This window comes from Armigeres subalbatus, chromosome 1 (genome assembly GCF_024139115.2).
Source record: "Armigeres subalbatus isolate Guangzhou_Male chromosome 1, GZ_Asu_2, whole genome shotgun sequence".
Lineage (NCBI taxonomy): Eukaryota > Metazoa > Arthropoda > Insecta > Diptera > Culicidae > Armigeres > Armigeres subalbatus.
The window spans coordinates 255,586,059-255,603,892 of record NC_085139.1 but is presented as its reverse complement, the minus strand read 5'-3'; the positions used below and the strand labels follow the sequence as shown (position 1 = coordinate 255,603,892).

The 17,834-nt window shown below is 44.5% G+C and overlaps 1 protein-coding gene across 2 annotated transcripts in view; it reads left to right on the top strand.

Annotated features, from left to right (window-relative positions):
• The window catches only part of LOC134206846 (uncharacterized), a 109,213-nt gene that overhangs the window by 36,120 nt on the left and 55,259 nt on the right, over positions 1–17,834 (top strand). The window lies entirely within an intron of this gene.

Genomic DNA, 17,834 nt, shown 5'->3' with positions numbered 1-17,834 from the left:
TGTTTCTTTGAAGGAAGTGGAGAATTCAGAGACTCCCCCTTCCTCTTGTTTTTGTTAATACTCATTGCTGAGCGTGGAGACGTAACCTTCTAAGAGGTTTTTTCCCAGAACGGTGTCCCTGCAGGATTACCACCGCTTGTCGGAATTTTACTTCCGCAAACGGGTCCAACGTAAAACGAAGGCACGGGTCCTTGCAAAGATCGTAACAGGATCAGTGGGTACAAATAGCGCTAAGAAGCACCGTTGAAATTAAAATAGCTTCGGGTAGTATTAAAAACTTCCTTCCGCAAAGAGAGAAAGAACCGCACAGCACGAAAGCACGATGCGGTCTGATCGGTTGATTGATTCTATGGTGTGTTTCGCTTCGAGAAGACGGTAAAATTCGGTCAACGCATTAGACGCCCCTTGAAAATTTGTACCGTTGTCCGAATGGATTTCTGCTGGCATCCCGTGGTGTGCGATGAAGCGACGTAAGGCTGCAATAAAGGCCTCCGTGGATAGGTCACAGACCAATTCCAGATGCACGGCTTTGGAGGCGAAACAAACAAATACGGCAATGAATGCCTTCCGTGATGCTGCTCGTCGGTGCGCTGGTTTTAAGTAAACGGGTCCGCAGTAGTCCACTCCAACTACGGTGAAAGCTCTACATGGTACTGTGCGGGACTTTGGCAATTGGCCAACGGGTTGAGAAACTGGAGCAGGGTTTAGGCGATAGCATTGCGGACATTTGCGACACACAAAATTGGCCATTGTCTTTCCGTTAACTGGCCAGAATTCTTGATGCATTGTAGCTAAGGTCATGCGAGGACCGGAATGCATGCATTGTTCGTGATAGTGCTGTGTTATGAGGCGTGTGAGTGGGTGGAATTTTGGTAAAATTATAGGCTGCTTTGTGTAGTAGTTCTCGGAGGAGTGTTCAAGTCGTCCACCGAGTCGAATGATTCCCTTTTCATCGAGGAACGGGCCAAGTAGTTTTAAAGATGACTTTTTGGAGACGGTTCGCGTTTTATCCAGTTGTTTCCACTCTTCCACAAATACTTCCTGTTGCGCCAATTTCGACAATGTTTCCTTAGCTTGCTCTAGTTCTCCTACTGAAGCGAATAGGTTTGGGTGGCAATTTGGTTTGCGACGACATCGAATCACAAAACGAAGAATTAATGCAGTAATCCGAAGTAAACGCCAAAAGCTTGAATAGCGGTGGAATAGAAAGTTATGCTCTGGTGTTTGTTGAATCACGAGTGCTGTTTTTCGGCATTCTAGTAGATCCTCGGGTGGCGTACCAGCTGGGTGCTTAGGCCAATATTCCTCCTCGTTCGAGAGCCATGATGGACCGCAGCGCCACACAGTGGTGACGGAAAAATCTTGAGGAAGCATTCCACGTGAAATTAAGTCAGCCGGGTTTTCAGTTCCTTTCACGTGATTCCAGCTGTGCCCGTGGGTTAACTGTTGAATCTCTGCAGTCCGGTTCCCGATGAAGGTTTGCCATGTGTTAGGTGGGGCCTGAATCCAATGAAGCGTCACCATTGTATCTGACCAGAACCAACAAGAAACTCCTTCCATCTTGAGTGCTGCTGAAACTTTAGCATATAATTTTGCTCCCAGGAGTGCAGCACAGAGCTCGAGCCGAGGTAAGCTAACGCGCTTGAGTGGTGCAACCCGTGATTTGGCTGCTATGAGCTCGATTTTGATTTGCTTCGCCTTATCGATAGAGCGCGCATAGATGCAGGCACCATATCCAATTTCCGATGCATCGGTGAATACATGGAACTGTATAGAGACAAAATCCGGCAGAAAGATGAAGCGAGGTACCTTATAGTCGTTCAGAATCGGCAACTGTGCCACAAAATCCATCCATTTGCTTGCGATTTCCTCCGGAACTGGATCGTCCCATTCAACAGCGGTTAGCCAAAGATGTTGCATTCGGATTTTTGCCCAAGCGATGACCGGTGAAACCAGTCCAAGCGGGTCGTACAGCTTGGCAATCGTAGAAAATATTTTGCGTTTTGTCCAAATACACTCTTTCGTCGATAGTTCAACCTCGATGCACAGATGATCTGGTTTTGTTTCCCATCCGATACCAAGCGTTTTTGTCCTCTGATCTTCTCCAAAGTGTAGAGTTGTTTCACCGACAAGAGCCTCGTTAGGAACATTTTTCAAGACATCCGAATTATTTGAAGACCATTTCCGAAGCTCTAGACCTCCTTCTTCCAACAAATTTTGCACTTCCTTTTGAAGCAGTATTGCCTTTTCCACCGTGGCTGCACCCGACAGGAAGTCATCCATATAAAAATCTTCTTCCACGGAGCTGGCTGCATGCTCGTATTTTTCACCCAAATCCAAAACCAGTTGCTTCAGTACCCGGGTAGCGAGAAACGACGATGGAGACAATCCGTAAGTGACAGTTTGTAGCTCGTAAACTGCTATTGGATCCGAAGGATCGAATCGCCAAAGAATTCGTTGGAGCGGTTTATCGTCATCATGGATCAGAATTTGACGGTACATTTTTGCAACGTCCGCCACCAGGGCAACGGCATGTTTCCGGAATCGAATCATTATTCCAAGTAGTTCGTCTTGAATAGTTGGCCCTGTAAGTAGAGCTTCATTGAGCGAATAGTTCGTGGAAGTTTTCGCTGATCCGTCGAAGACCACACGCATTTTCGTCGTTGAGCTTGTTTCCTTAAATACAGGATGGTGTGGAAGATAGCAGACAATTTTTCCATCATCCAAGCTTGAGTCATCCGCCACTCAAATGCACTTCATGTGACCCAGCTCAATGTACTCCATCATGAAGTCACTGTACTGCGATCGCAGATCACAGTTTAGTTTCAATCGTCTTTCAGTGTGATGAAATCTTCGGAGAGCCATCTGTTTCGATTCACCAATCATGCTGTTGAAATTCATGTGCTTAGGGTACCGCACAATATACCTGCCAGTGTCATCACGAGAGACTGTGTTAACGAAATGTGTCTCACAATCTTCCTCTTCCTGTGAGCGTGGTGTTTAAGCCGTAAATTCCTCCACTGCCCAAAACCGTTCGATTGCCTTGTCCAAAGATTCCACCTTCGCAATATGGCAACTAACCCGCGACTGCCCTTCCATACATGTAACCTCGCCAGCTGCTACCCATCCAAATACCGTATTGACAAATACTGGGAGCGTATTGTCGAATTTACGAGTTTGCAACCGGCCACCATCGCTTATATGGAAATCATAGTACTGGGTACCTAAGACCAAATCGATCGGACCAGAAACGTTAAAACCAGGATCAGCCAAAACCATATCAGCCGGAGGTTTCCATTCTCGCATCGGAATCGAGTATGATGGCTGATCGTCAGTGAGCTGCTCTAACACCAGAAATTCCATTGAAGTTGAGAAATTCTCCGTCCGAGAAGAAATTGTAGTGGAGACTTCATAAGCCGTGCAATTTCGTGATCGACCAATACCAGTTATTTCCACCTTTTTGTCCCGCCTTGAAAGTTGAAGCAGCTTGCAGAGATTTGCCGACATCAAGTTGGCCTGTGATCCGGAGTCTAGAAGCGCCCTTGCCTGATGTATCCTTCCCCAAACGTTCTTCACATTGAGCAATACCGTGAGCAAAAATATATGCGAATTAGCCTGCCCTACCGAATTGGATGAAATTAATGCCATCGAACTAGAAACAGATTCACCAGAGTTCGAAGCACCGCCAGTTGATGATGATGTAGAAGGATTTACGTTTTCATTCGTTGCCGAAGTAGAAATAGAAGTGGGAACAGAACCAGAACCAGGAAACCCAGGATGCAACAACGTATGGTGCTTCTTCGAGCACGTTCTGCAACGATATTTTGATGGACAGTCCCGTGCCAAGTGATTCCGGCCAAGACAATTACTGCAGAGCCGCTTGGAATAAGTAAGCTGCAGCCGTTTATCTATTCCTAAATTTGCGAAAGTTGGGCACTGCGTAATCCAATGCTTTTCATTACAGGCGAAGCAGTTCGGCGACTTCGTTTCAGTCGCCGAGTTGACCGAAACTTTCGTGGGTCGGAATTTGCTAATGCTAGATGACGTTGTCGTTGAAAACATACGCTGATCGACCGAAACCGCATCTAACGACCAACGACCCAAATGACGGTTCCTTATCTGGTGTCACAATTTCTTCCCACCGTTTCTGAATAACTTCGTCCAGTTTGGAAACCAATAAATAGACTAACATTGCTCCCCAACCACTCGTTCTTTCACCTAACTGGTCCAGGATTTTTGTGTTGCGCTCGAAACAATCAATTAGATCGTGCAGACCAGCAGCTGATTCCTTCTTCATCCTTGGGTACTCGAACAACGCATTAAGATGACGTTTTTTGAAGAGATAATTGTTGGAGAACCGATCGACCAAAACCTTCCATGCAACCCTATAATTAACCTCACTCATCGCATATGAATCGATAACCTTTAAAGCATCACCTTTCAAGGAGGCACGCAGATAATGGAATTTCTGTATGTCCGTGAGCTCTGCCGAAGAGTCAATCAAAGATAAATAAATATCGTGAAACGGAAGCCAATTTTGAAAGTTGCCATCGAACTCCGGCAAATTGATCTGTGGAAGTCGTACGGAGGCTTGGACATTTGGAACTTGATTTGTGTGCGCATTGGATGTGTTTGGTGTCGCTTGACCTTGCTGTACCTTTCTCGCCAACCCTCCTCTTACCTCAAAGTACTTTCCTTCGAATTCGGCCCTGAGTTGATGGTGCTCTGGCATGTTCTCCTCATTGTCCTCCATGCCCTCGATGTCGTTCTGCAGATCCTCGAACTCATTCCACTTTTGCTCGAGTTTCTCTATCCGAATGTTGACCGACTGCTCATCGAACTCCTTGGTGTTTTTCAGGTACTGTTCAATCCGGGCCATGAAATCGATGACGCTGTCTCTGTTGCGTATCAAGTTCTTGAGTTCCTTCGACGTCGACGTCGACAACGGAATTCACGAGATCAGCGAGCTGTGGAAAATTAACCAGGGAAGCACCTTCCAGAGAAAAGTATATTTGATGGACAGGGACTCACCTGGTGAGCCTGTCTAACAGGCCTTGTAAACTAATACAATCTCTGGGCAGCAATAGTCCACAACACCAGCAATACCATACGAGAGCTCGAGGGCTGTAAAATTTAACCAGCGAAGCACCTTCCACAGAAAAGTATTTGATTGGACAGGAACTCACCTGGTGAGCCCGTCTAACAGGCCTTGTACAATAATACGATTTCTGGGCAGCAATAGTCCACACCTCCAGCAACACCATACGAGATCTCGAGAGCTGTAAAATTTAACCAGAAAAGCACCTTCCAGAGAAAAGTATATTTGATGGACAGGAACTCACCTGGTGAGCCTGTCTAATAGGCCTTGTATACTAATGCTCTGGTCAGCAAACAGCGCCGGAAACACCTCGCGAGAATTGACGTGCCTTGCACAGGACCGTCCACTACGTTAGCGTTAATGGAGTCCTAGATTGTTCTTCCTCACCCACCAGTAGTCCAAGATGCACGTTGAAGAATCCGGCCACCGAAAACTCCGTCGAAGTAGTTTTAGAAATTCATTTAATTTTTTTTTCATTTATTTAGTCTACATCTATACAGATAACACTGAATCAACAATTTGACGCCACAATACACGGTTCGAGGCCGCATCTCTCCATCCTCGAATACGCCCCACGCTCGCCAAGTCGTTCTGCACCTGGTCTGCCCATCTCGCTCGCTGCGCTCCACGTCGTCTCGTACTTGCCGGATCGGAAGCGAACACCATCTTTGCAGGGTTGCTGTCCGGCATTCTTGCAACATGCCCTGCCCATCGTACCCTTCCGGCTTTAGCTACCTTCTGGATACTGGGTTCGCCGTAGAGCTGGGCGAGCTCATGGTTCATTCTTCGCCGCCACACACCGTCTTCTTGTACACCGCCAAAGATGGTCCTAAGCACCCGTCTCTCGAATACCCCGAGTGCTTGCAAGTCCTCCTCGAGCATTGTCCATGTTTCATGTCCGTAGAGGACTACCGGTCTTATTAACGTCTTGTACATGACACATTTGGTGCGGTGGCGAATCTTTTTCGACCGCAGTTTCTTCTGGAGCCCGTAGTAGGCCCGACTTCCACAGATGATGCGCCTTCGTATTTCACGACTAACGTTGTTGTCAGCCGTTAGCAAGGATCCGAGGTAGACGAATTCCTCGACCACCTCGAAGGTATCCCCGTCTATCGTAACACTGCTTCCCAGGCGGGCCCTGTCGCGCTCGGTTCCACCCACAAGCATGTACTTTGTCTTTGACGCATTCACCACCAGTCCAACTTTTGTTGCTTCACGTTTCAGGCGGGTGTACAGTTCTGCCACCTTTGCAAATGTTCGGCCGACAATGTCCATGTCATCCGCGAAGCAAATAAATTGACTGGATCTGTTGAAAATCGTTCCCCGGCTGTTACACCCGGCTCTCCGCATGACACCTTCTAGCGCAATGTTGAACAACAGGCACGAAAGTCCATCACCTTGTCTTAGTCCCCGGCGCGATTCGAACGAACTGGAGTGGTCCCCCGAGATCTTCACACAGTTTTGCACACCATCCACCGTTGCTTTGATCAGTCTGGTAAGCTTTCCAGGGAAGCTGTTCTCGTCCATAATTTTCCATAGCTCTACGCGGTCTATACTGTCGTATGCCGCCTTGAAATCAACGAACAGATGGTGCGTTGGGACCTGGTATTCACGGCATTTTTGAGGGATTTGCCGTACAGTAAAGATCTGGTCCGTTGTCGAGCGGCCGTCAACGAAGCCGGCTTGATAACTTCCCACGAACTCGTTCACTAATGGTGACAGACGACGGAAGATAATCTGGGATATCACTTTGTAGGCGGCATTAAGGATGGTGATCGCTCGAAAGTTCTCACACTCCAGTTTGTCACCTTTCTTGTAGATGGGGCATATAACCCCTTCCTTCCACTCCTCCGGTAGCTGTTCGTTTTCCCAGATTCTGACTATCAGTTTGTGCAGGCAAGTGGCCAGCTTTTCCGGGCCCATCTTGATGAGCTCAGCTCCGATACCATCCTTACCAGCTGCTTTATTGGTCTTTAGCTGTTGAATGGCATCCTTAACTTCCCTCAAGGTGGGGGCTGGTTGGCTTCCATCGTCCGCTGAACTGACGTAGTCATCTCCTCCGCTGCCTTGACTTTCATTGCCTGTACTCTCAGCGCCATTCAGATGTTCCTCGTAGTGCTGCTTCCACCTTTCGATCACCACACGTTCGTCCGTCAAGATGCTCCCATCCTTATCCCGGCACATTTCGGCTCGCGGCACGAAGCCTTTGCGGGATGCGTTGAGCTTCTGATAGAACTTGCGTGTATCTTGAGAACGGCACAGCTGTTCCATCTCCTCGCACTCCGCTTCTTCCAGGCGGCGTTTCTTCTCCTGAAAAGGCGGGTCTGCTGTCTCCGCTTCCGTCTATAACGTTCCACGTTCTGCCGGGTACCTTGCTGCAGCGCGACCGCCCGCGCTGCGTCCTTCTCCTCCAGAATCTGTCTGCACTCTTCGTCGAACCAATCGTTCCGTCGACTTCGACCCATATACCCGACGTTGTTCTCCGCTGCGTCGTTAATGGCTGCTTTGACTGTATTCCAGCAGTCCTCAAGAGGGGCCCCATCGAGCTCACCCTCTTCCGGCAACGCTGCCTCGAGATGCTGCGCGTATGCAGTGGCGACATCAGGTTGCTTCAGTCGCTCTAGGTCGTACCGCGGCGGTTGTCGGTACCGAACATTGTTGATGACGGATAGTTTTGGGCGCAGTTTAACCATCACCAGATAGTGGTCAGAGTCGATGTTAGCGCCACGATATGTCCTGACGTCGATAATGTCGGAGAAGTGCCGTCCATCAATCAGAACGTGGTCGATTTGTGATTCTGTCTGCAGTGGTGATCTCCAGGTGTACCGATACGAGAGGCTGTGTTGGAAGTAGGTGCTGCGAATGGCCATATTCTTGGAGGCGGCGAAATCAATTAGTCGTAGGCCGTTTTCGTTCGTCAGCCGGTGAGCGCTGAACTTTCCAATAGTCGGTCTAAACTCCTCCTCTTGGCCAACCTGAGCGTTCAAGTCTCCTATGATGATTTTGACGTCGTGGCTTGGGCAGCTTTCGTACTCACGTTCCAGCTGCGCGTAGAATGCGTCCTTATCATCATCAGTGCTTCCGGAGTGTGGGCTATGGACGTTGATTATGCTGAAGTTGAAGAACCGGCCTTTGATCCTCAACTTGCACATTCTTTCATTGATCGGCCACCACCCGATCACGCGCCTTTGCATATCGCCCATCACTATGAAAGCTGTTCCCAGCTCGTGTGTGTTGCCGCAGCTTTGGTAGATGGTATGATTACCTCTAAACGTTCGCACCATTGATCCCTTCCAACAAACCTCCTGCAGCGCTACGATGCCGAATCCACGGTCCTTGAGCACATCGGCGAGTATGCGTGTTGCTCCGATGAAGTTGAGAGATTTGCAGTTCCACGAACCGAGTTTCCAATCGCTAGTCCCTTTTTCGTCGCAGTGGTCTTCGCCGATGGTTCCGGTCCGTACTCTCTTGTTGATTGTTCGTTGCTTATGATTTTTTAAAGGCTGGCTTGCAGGGCCTGACACCAAACCCCCTAAATTTCCGGAGGACCATTCCTCCTTATTTCCGGTGGACCATGGTGCACAGTTTCATTTTAGAGTCCCTCGCTGGCACTCGGACGATGATCAGCCGCCCTAACATGGAGAACAGACGCTGTTGTGAGCCGATCCTGACATGGAGTACAGACGTTCAATAAGATTTGCACCTCCGGCAAACCCCCCCTTCCCTGTCAGCATACGACCATAGTTCCCACCGGGGTTGGTTACCCGATCTTCCCTAAGGTTGCTCGTATCCCGGCCAGCACCGCGGGGAGGTAGGGATAGGAGTTGCTGGGTAAGAGGCTAAGGACCGCGAGATGGGGTCTATTTTATTCCTTCAGGTACGCGAAGTACCAATGGTACGCTTTACCCAGCATTTGCCGTGCCAAGTTTTAGAAATAGAACCAAGAAATGACCAGGTAGAGATGAATATAGAAGTGTAATTCGTTGGACAGGTCCTCACCTGGTAGGCCTGTCTAACAAGCCTTGAATAATTATTCAATCTCTCCTCGAAACCAACTTCAAAAACTGCTATGGCTGCGCCCAATAGTTCCAGATATGTGATATTCGTGATGGCAGCTCGAGTGAATTCACGATTATAGCTATGGCGCCTTTCACCTTTGTAGTCGCCGAGAATGGCGCCAAACCAATTGTCTGTTGACCCAAATGGCTTATTGGCGTCGGAAATTTCCCAAGAAACGCTATCCTGGTCACGGCACCAATGTTGTGACCCCCGGAAATAGCGTTCTAGCACCAAACTCCGACACACAGCGTGCCTTTACTGGTGGAATAAGTGTGCAATTACTCCAATGCACCAACGGGTTCTGCTCTCTGTTCTTTAAGGCTTTTCAAACAAACTACACAAGCACTTCAACAGGTTCACAAACAGTTTATTTGCATTTAACACTTATTTCAGCTATGACAGACACTTTATTGGGCAACTAACTATACATTTATTACAATAACTACTTCTAATAAACTCTAATTAATTTCGGTGACCGGCCGAGCAAGATGGGATTTTTTGAATAATGCGCCGACATACTGGAGATGCTCTTTTATAAACCTAGATGGCGGGAAAAAAGAGGGTTCGTATCTAATCGGAGCTTTCGATGCATATGATAAGCTTCCGAATTGACCTTAACCTATACAAAGTACCTATATGTATTCAACATCACAGTATATAACTTTACGCCTACACCCCAAAAAAATTTGCTGTCGAAACTACCATTCCGAGGGTTAATTTAAGAATACGCACCGACGATTTTCAGCAGACAACAAACCCGTTTGATTTTACCATGCGCGAAGTAAAAATCAACTGTGGTCCTGGTGGAATGTTGTTGCATGAACTGAATCAGTGGTGAATTTGTCCGAATGCGTGGTTAATTTAACTGAAAATTTGTGGTTGTTTTAAAAACATGGCGTAGTCTACAAAATAGTAACCGTTACCATGGAATTTTTCTCAGTGTACCCTAATGCTACTACACACAAACAAATATTTATAGCTAACTCTTTACTACAACAATTAGAAATATTCAGGGTTTGCAGAAATCGCTCTCAATAAATAACGAACAACAATAAAAGAGATGCGAAAACTGTTCCGAATCATAACAAGCCATGATAACAAATTTATCAAACTTGTATACAAGTGCGAAAAAAAAAACAGAATCGGATAGGCAGCCCCCACAGAAAAATGGTGATTCTCGCTTTGTTTTCGCTCATTTCGTGTTGATTACTGCACAGCTGTGTAGAACAAGTTGAAATGCATCATCAGAGCCAGTGCTCCCCGCATTTTGAGCTTTCTAAAAGAAATTTATCATGGGGTATAGCCTCCCGAATCAGTTCTCTATCATGACAGCTGGCGAAAAAAGTCTCTCGCGGTATGCTACATATCGTATATGTATACAGAGATGATAAGTGAGAGACTTGTTCATTCTCTTTAGGATTCAATCCCTGGAAATATTAATAACGATCAATACCGTCATCGGAAGTGACAATGGATTAAATGGAGGAACTGTTTCAACTACTTAGAATGCATGTGGAATAGGTTGAATGTGTCTGAAGGCAAGAAAATTAAATTAATAATAAACCGTTTTGAACGATTTTGCCATGCGACTGTTGGTAAGAGCGACATGTACCGATTCACAGCCGTAATGTAGATTTTCTTTTGAGTCGTGAGAATTAGATGAAGTGTACTGCGAGAAGTGAGGAATTAGACAAATCTCACATCTAATAAGCGTTTATAATGGATCAATCGCCGCCAACCAACATCCAATAAGCAATAAAACGTGAGAAGTATGTGAGAAGTGACAAGCGAGAAGTGAGAAAATGCAAGTTAGAAGTGAGATGTGAAAAATAAGAAGGACAGGACTGTTACAACAGTCGCGGATTTCGCGATTTACACGTTTTTCAACCAACCTAACAGACCTAACAAATTGATCATATTGTAACCCTTAACCCTGGATTGCCGAGACGCCGAATTGTGTTTGGATTTCCCATGAATGTTGTTGTCTTTTTTGCTATCATCCGGATCAAACGCATTGAAAATCGGCTCTGGGACCGCCAGAACGGAGCTGATGTCGCACGTAAGCATGCTGGTTGTTATCAACTCCTTCCACTCGGTTGAGCGATGGAGCTGAGGCTCTTCATCTTTCCTAACTTCTGAAGCACAAAATCACTTTATTCTCACATTTCTCTTTGCATTGAACATGTGATTTTTTTTACATGTGCCATATCACAACGCTTCTCAGACAGACCTAAAAAAATCAGACACTTAGGTACCTGACCCCCAGTTTCACGTAAAACTCGATTTTCAAAATGATGGTCCTCATCAGTCTTGCATCGGAATTTGGTTCTGTTTTCTCCAATCGATCACCAAATTCCTAAAGTTTCAGGGACATTGGTCATAGTTTTGAAAATGGACATGGCCCTGGAGATATTGATGGGAGTACTGAACTGGGGTAACCTCCTGGTCCGGAAAAATGGGCTACTGCCAGATCAAGCCGGAAACACGTCTTTCAACGTGGTAAACTACATGAATTTGCAAAACAAGTTCATAGAAATCTGTTCTGAGGGTATTTGGCTCATCTGGTCATATTCTGGAACACCCTGGAATGCTGGTATACTTGGGGAAGTGGCCACTTTTTGATTGATACTGAATCCTGGCTTGCGACGTATCAAACTTTATGGTTTTGCAAAACAAGTCAATAGAAATTTGTTCTGAGAGTATTTGGTACATCTGGTCACATTCTGGGAACCAGCATTCCAGGGTGATCCATAATACGACCAGTTGAGTCAAATACCCTCAGAACACATTTCTATGAACTTGTTTTGCAAAATCATGAAGTTTGGCACGTCGTAAGACTTGTTTCCGGCTTGATCAAGCAGTGGCCATTTTTTCCGGACCAGGAGGTTACCCCAGTACTCCCATCATTATCTCCGGAGCCATGTCCATTTTCAAAACGATGACCAATGTCTCTGGAACTATAGAATTTGTGATCGATTGCAGAAAATATAATCAAATTCCGATGCTAGACTGCTGAGAATCATCATTTTGAAAATTTAGTTTTACGTGAAAATCGGGGTCTGGTACGTAAGTGCTAATCTTTCGCCACGGAAGCCGCAAAGCCACGCTACGGCTCTGGCAACAAGCTTACTGTTATTTCAAATTGAAATAAATTCACACCGTGTTAGCTTTAATCCAATTGAATAAGACATATTCATTTGTTGAAAAGAGCTGCGTTGTTACATGTTTTTGAATTTCCAATACTTTTTGCTGTCTTCAAAACGTTTCTGCCATTTCGCGGTTCAAAATTTCACGAATTGTGAAAAGTGAGAAGTGAAAAACAGAAGGAAGGAAGTGAAGAGTGAGTAGGGAGAAACGCAAGGAAGAAAGTGAAAAGTGAGAAGTTGGAAGTGAGAAGTGAGAAATGAGAAGTAAGTAGTTGGAATTACATGAAGTTTACAATGAGAATTCCTCACTTCTCATTGTAAACTTTATGTAATTCCAACTACTTACTTCTCATTTCTCACTTCCCATGTTTCTCACATCTCATAAGAAGTAAAACGAGAGAAATGAGAAATGTAAAGTGAAAAGGGAGAGAAGATGTGATAAGTGAGGATTTAGAATTAAAAGTGAAAAATTAGAAGTGCGACGTGAGAATTAAAATTATCTAACTAATCCTTATTCCTTCCTATTTCCCACATCCTTCTTCATTTTCTTTTCTCCCCTCTTTCATCTAACTTCTTTTCTCTTTACTACGTCTGAAACTCGATTTATGCATATGCCCAACGGGGAGGGGCCGTTTGGACGAATACAGAAGTGAGACGGCTCACTACTCACTTCTCATTTATCACTGCTTACTGTGAAAAGTGAGAAGTAAGACGTCTCACTACCCACTTCGCACTACTTTCTTTGAGAAGTGAGGTGTCTCACTTCTCACTCCTCATTTCTCGCTGATCACTGTAAAAATTGAGTAGTACGATGACTCACTTCTCATTTCGCACTACTCACTTCCCACAACAGTGGGAAGTGAAAAATAAGTAGTGAGAAATGAGACTTCTTACTTCTCACTGTAAAAACTGAGAAACATGAAGAGAGTAGTGAGTAGTGAGACATCTCACTACTTACTTTGCGCTTTTCACTTTCTACAGTGAGAAGTGAGAAATGAGTAATGAGGAATGAGACGTCTCTCTACTCACTCCTTATTTCTCACTTCTCACTGTGAAAAGTGAGTAGTGTGAAGTGATTAGAGAGACGTCTTACTACTTACTTCGCGCTCCTCACTTTAAACGATAAGAAGTGAAAAATGAGGAGTGCGAAGTAAGAAGTCTCACTTCTCACTGTGAAAAGTGAATAGTGCGAAGGGAGAAGTGAGACGTCTCACTCACCAAATGCTCTATTCGGGCCAACGTCCTATTCGTCCAAATGACTTTCGGCCAGATGGGTTTCGGCCTAATGGTTTGTTCGCCCTAGTGACATTCGGCCAAATGGCTTTCGGCCAAACGACCCTTCCTCATAACATGTGATAGATTTAGTTCGAAAAATGTATTGGAGGGTAACCACTTCCTTCGGTGGGGTACGCTAGATAGACGTTTTCCCTACTTAGCTTCTTTTTCCTGCTTTCTTTCTTATTTTTTCTGCTTCTTTGTCATTCCTTCCACTTTCTCTCATCTTTATTATTTCCTCTGCCTGCTTCCTCCTATAATCTCCCTTGTTCCTTTTTTGCACAAAGCTGTACCAAAAGGCTATCATTTCACTCCAAAATCGAACTTTTTATAGAAGGCTCAGAGACCTATGGTGTGATATAGCAATCGACTCAGTTCGACGATATATCACACCATGTGTCCATGTGTATGTATGTATGTATGTGTGTGCACAATTGCTATAAAAAAACCCAGATTAATCCACCTAGCAGTGATAGAGCCCTTCTCGTGTGTTATAAAAATAGTATTTTGCCCACACACACAGATATCACTTCAATTCGTCGAGCTGAGTCGATCGGTATATAACACTATGAGTCTCCGGGTCTCCTATAATAAGTTCGTTTTCGGCGTGAACATATAGCTTTTACGCACTACTTAAGCATACTTTGTACACAAAAAAGGCAAAACATTAGCCAATTTTTCACACAGGAATTCTCAACCTCAACCTCAAGTTGCATTCGACAGAGAATAAAGCGTAATTGATTACCATTGAATTTCATAACGATTGCGCATACCAACACATGAATTTGACATGTGCAACAAATAGTGCACAAGCTTTGATGGCATGCAAGTTAAGACGTATAACGCCATAAGATGCTGGGTCATTAGGTCGGACGGTCATTAGGCCGAATGGTTGTAAGACCGAATGAGAACTGGGGAGTGAGAAATGAGTTGTGCGAAGTGAGGAAGGGAAGAAAGGGGAAGAAGGAAGGAAAAAGAAGGAAGTAGGAAGAAGGAAGAAGAAAGAAAGGAGAAGGTAGATGGAAAAAGAAAGAAAGAATAAAAACCCAAATCCACCTAGCTGTGATGGTGCCTTTCTCGTGTATTATATAACATGATAAAAAAACACAGAAGAGAGGTCAAAACTGCACTTTAGGGAGATATATTCAGTTATTTTCATCAATTCACGTTTATTTGCGAAAAAAATCCAAGGGGGTACCCTTAAGAAAAATGGCGAAACAAACAATGTTTTTTTAATAACTCCGGAACGCAATGGCCGATAGCAAAGGATTTCGCGTCGAATGCAACCTGTTGCAAGCAAATCGGATAAGGCTAAGTACAAAAAAGTGTATCACATTTTTTTGTACATACACACACACATACAGTGAACTCTCCCTTACTCGATATTGCGGGGACCATCGAGTTAAGGAGGTATCGAGATAGGGAACACATTTACCTTTGACCAAATGGCGTTTAGCCGAACAGCCAAAATTTGTTTCCTTATTAAGTGAAGTGAGAAGTGGGATGTTCGAAGTGAATGGTGAGCAGCGAGAACTGAGATGTGAGAAATGAGATTTTCGAAATGAGTACAGAGTAGTGAGAAGTGAGTACTGAGAAACGGAAGTGAGTATTTAGTAGTGAGATGTATGCAGTAACATGTGAGAAATGAGAAGTGAGAAGAAAGTGGTGAGATGTGGGATGGAGTAGTTGCGAACAAGTTGTGAACAAAGATGTGAGTAGTGAGAAAAACAGAAGCAAGGGGTAAGATGGAGAGTGGATGATTATGAGGTGAGAAGCGAGATGTTGAGTAGTGAGAAGTGAGTGAAGAGATATAATACAGGAGAAGGAAGATAGAAGAAGGAAGAAGGAAAAAAATCTTGTTTCTCATTGTCACTTCTCACTTCTTACTACTCCATTCTCACATCTTATTTTTCATTCCTCATTTCTCACTTTGCACTCATTACTTATTTCTTACTTTTCTCTTCGCACGTCTCGTTTCTCACCTCCCTTTTCTCACTACTCACTTAGCACTTCTCACTTCTAACTATTAATTTCTCACCTCTCACTTCGCACATCTTATTTCTCACTTCTCATTTTTCACTTATAACTTCTTATATCTCACTTCTGACGTCTCATTTCTCCCTCATCACTTTTCACTTCTCACTTTTCTCTTCTTACTTTTCACTTCTCACTATTTGCTTCGAACTTCTCACTTCTCACCTCTCATATCTCACTTCCAACTACTCTTCGCATTTTGAATGTCTCACTTCTCACTTTGTATTTTTTACTTCCCCCTACTTACTTATTTCTCACTTCTTACTTCGCACTTCTTATTTCTCACTTCTGACTTTCCACTTCTCACTTGGAATTTCTCACTTCTAACTTTTTCTTTTTCACTTTTCATTTCTCACTTCTACCTTCTTATTTCTCACTTCTCATTCCTCACTTCTCGCTTATCACTTTTCATTTTTAACTTCTAACTATATCATGCATGTACTGTTTCTGACAACATCGAGTTGGCGAGGTGAACATGCATTGGAAAATCACTTCGACTTAGAGAAAATCGAGTAAGGGAGTTATCGACTTACGAGATATCGAGTTACAGAATATCGAGTTAGAGAGAGTTCACTGTACATACATACACACACATACAGACATCACCTCAATTCGTCGAGCTGAGTCGATTGGTATATAACACTATGGGTCTCCGGGCCTTCTATCAAAAGTTCGGTTTTGGAGTGATCCTATAGCCTTTACGTATACTTAGTATACGCGAAAGGCAAAAAGAAGGAAGACGAGATAAAGAAGGAAGAAAACGGAAGAAAGAAGAAGGAAGAAGAAAGAAGAAGAGAGGTGAAAGAAGAAGAGAGGTGAAAGAAGGTGGAAAGAAGAGGGGAGAAGAAAAAAGGAACAATGAAGAAGGAAGAAGGTGGAAAGAAGAGGGAAGAAGAAAAAAGGAACAATGAAGAAGGAAGAAGAAGAGAGGTGAAAGAAGGGGGAAACAAGAGGGAAGAAGAAAAAAGGAAGAATGAAGAAGGAAGAAGGAAAAAGGAAAAAGGAAGAATGTGGAAGGAAGAAGGAAGAAGGAAGGGAGATGAAGGAAGAAGGAATAAGGAAGAACGAAGAAGGAAGAAGGAAAAAGGAAAAAGGAAGAAGGAAGAAGAAAGAAGAAGGAAGAAAGAAGGAAGAAGGAAGAACGAAGAACGAAGAACGAAGAAGGAAGAAAGAAGAAGGAAGAAAGAAGAAGGAAGAACGAAGAAGAAAGAAACGTTATGGATACTGTACACCTCCGTTGGTGCAAAGGGCCGACTTGAAAGATCTCCATCCTGAGCGTTGCCCGGCTATCGCTTTAACCTGTTGCCAGGTTAGATTTCGGTCGACTTCTTTTATTTCTTTATTAAGGCTTCACCGTCATGAGCCTCTGGGTCTGCCTCTGCTGCGATGTCCCGCTGGGTTCCAGTCTAATGCTTGTTTACAGATTTCGTTTCCGCCCCTACGTAGAGTGTGGCCAACCCAGCCCCACTTCCGATCCCGAATTTCTGTTGCTATCGGCCTCTGGTGACAACGACGATGGAGCTCGTTGTTTGAGATCCAGTTGTGAGGTGATAGAATACATCCTTGCCTCACACCAGCTACGACCCGGATAGGGTCGGACAAGACACCATTGTGCAGCACTCTACACGAGAAGGCCTCGTACTGTGCCTCGATGAGGCCGATGATTTTCTCAGGAACTCCCTTGCGTCTCAGGGCGCCTTACATATTCTCGTGATTGAGACGGTCCAAAGTCAATGAATACCAAGTAAAGGGACTCTTGGAATTCGTTGACCTGCTCCAGAATGATGCGGAGCGTGACAATATGGTCCACACAGGATCTTCCGGCACGGAATCCGGCGAAAGAAATGGAATGTAGAAAAAAGAAGAAGGAATGTAGAATGTAGAAAAGGAATGTAGAAAAGGAAGAAGTTAAAAGGGAGAAAAAAGCGAACGAGAAATGAAGAAGAAAGAAAGAATAATTGAGAAGGAAGAAGGAAGAAGAAAAAAGAATAAAAAAGAGAGAAAGAAAAAGAAAAAAGAAGGAAGAAAGAAGAAGGAAACAAGTTTAAGAAAGTAGAAAGAAGAAGGGTGGGGAAAAGAAGAAAAAATATCCACCAGTGGTGATGATTCAATATGTTTAATTCGATATGTTCAATATGTTTAATTCGAATTAATGTTGTAAATGCAGTGCTTATTGCCTACATTTCGGCGGTAAAAAGATTTGGTGCGATTCTAATACGTTG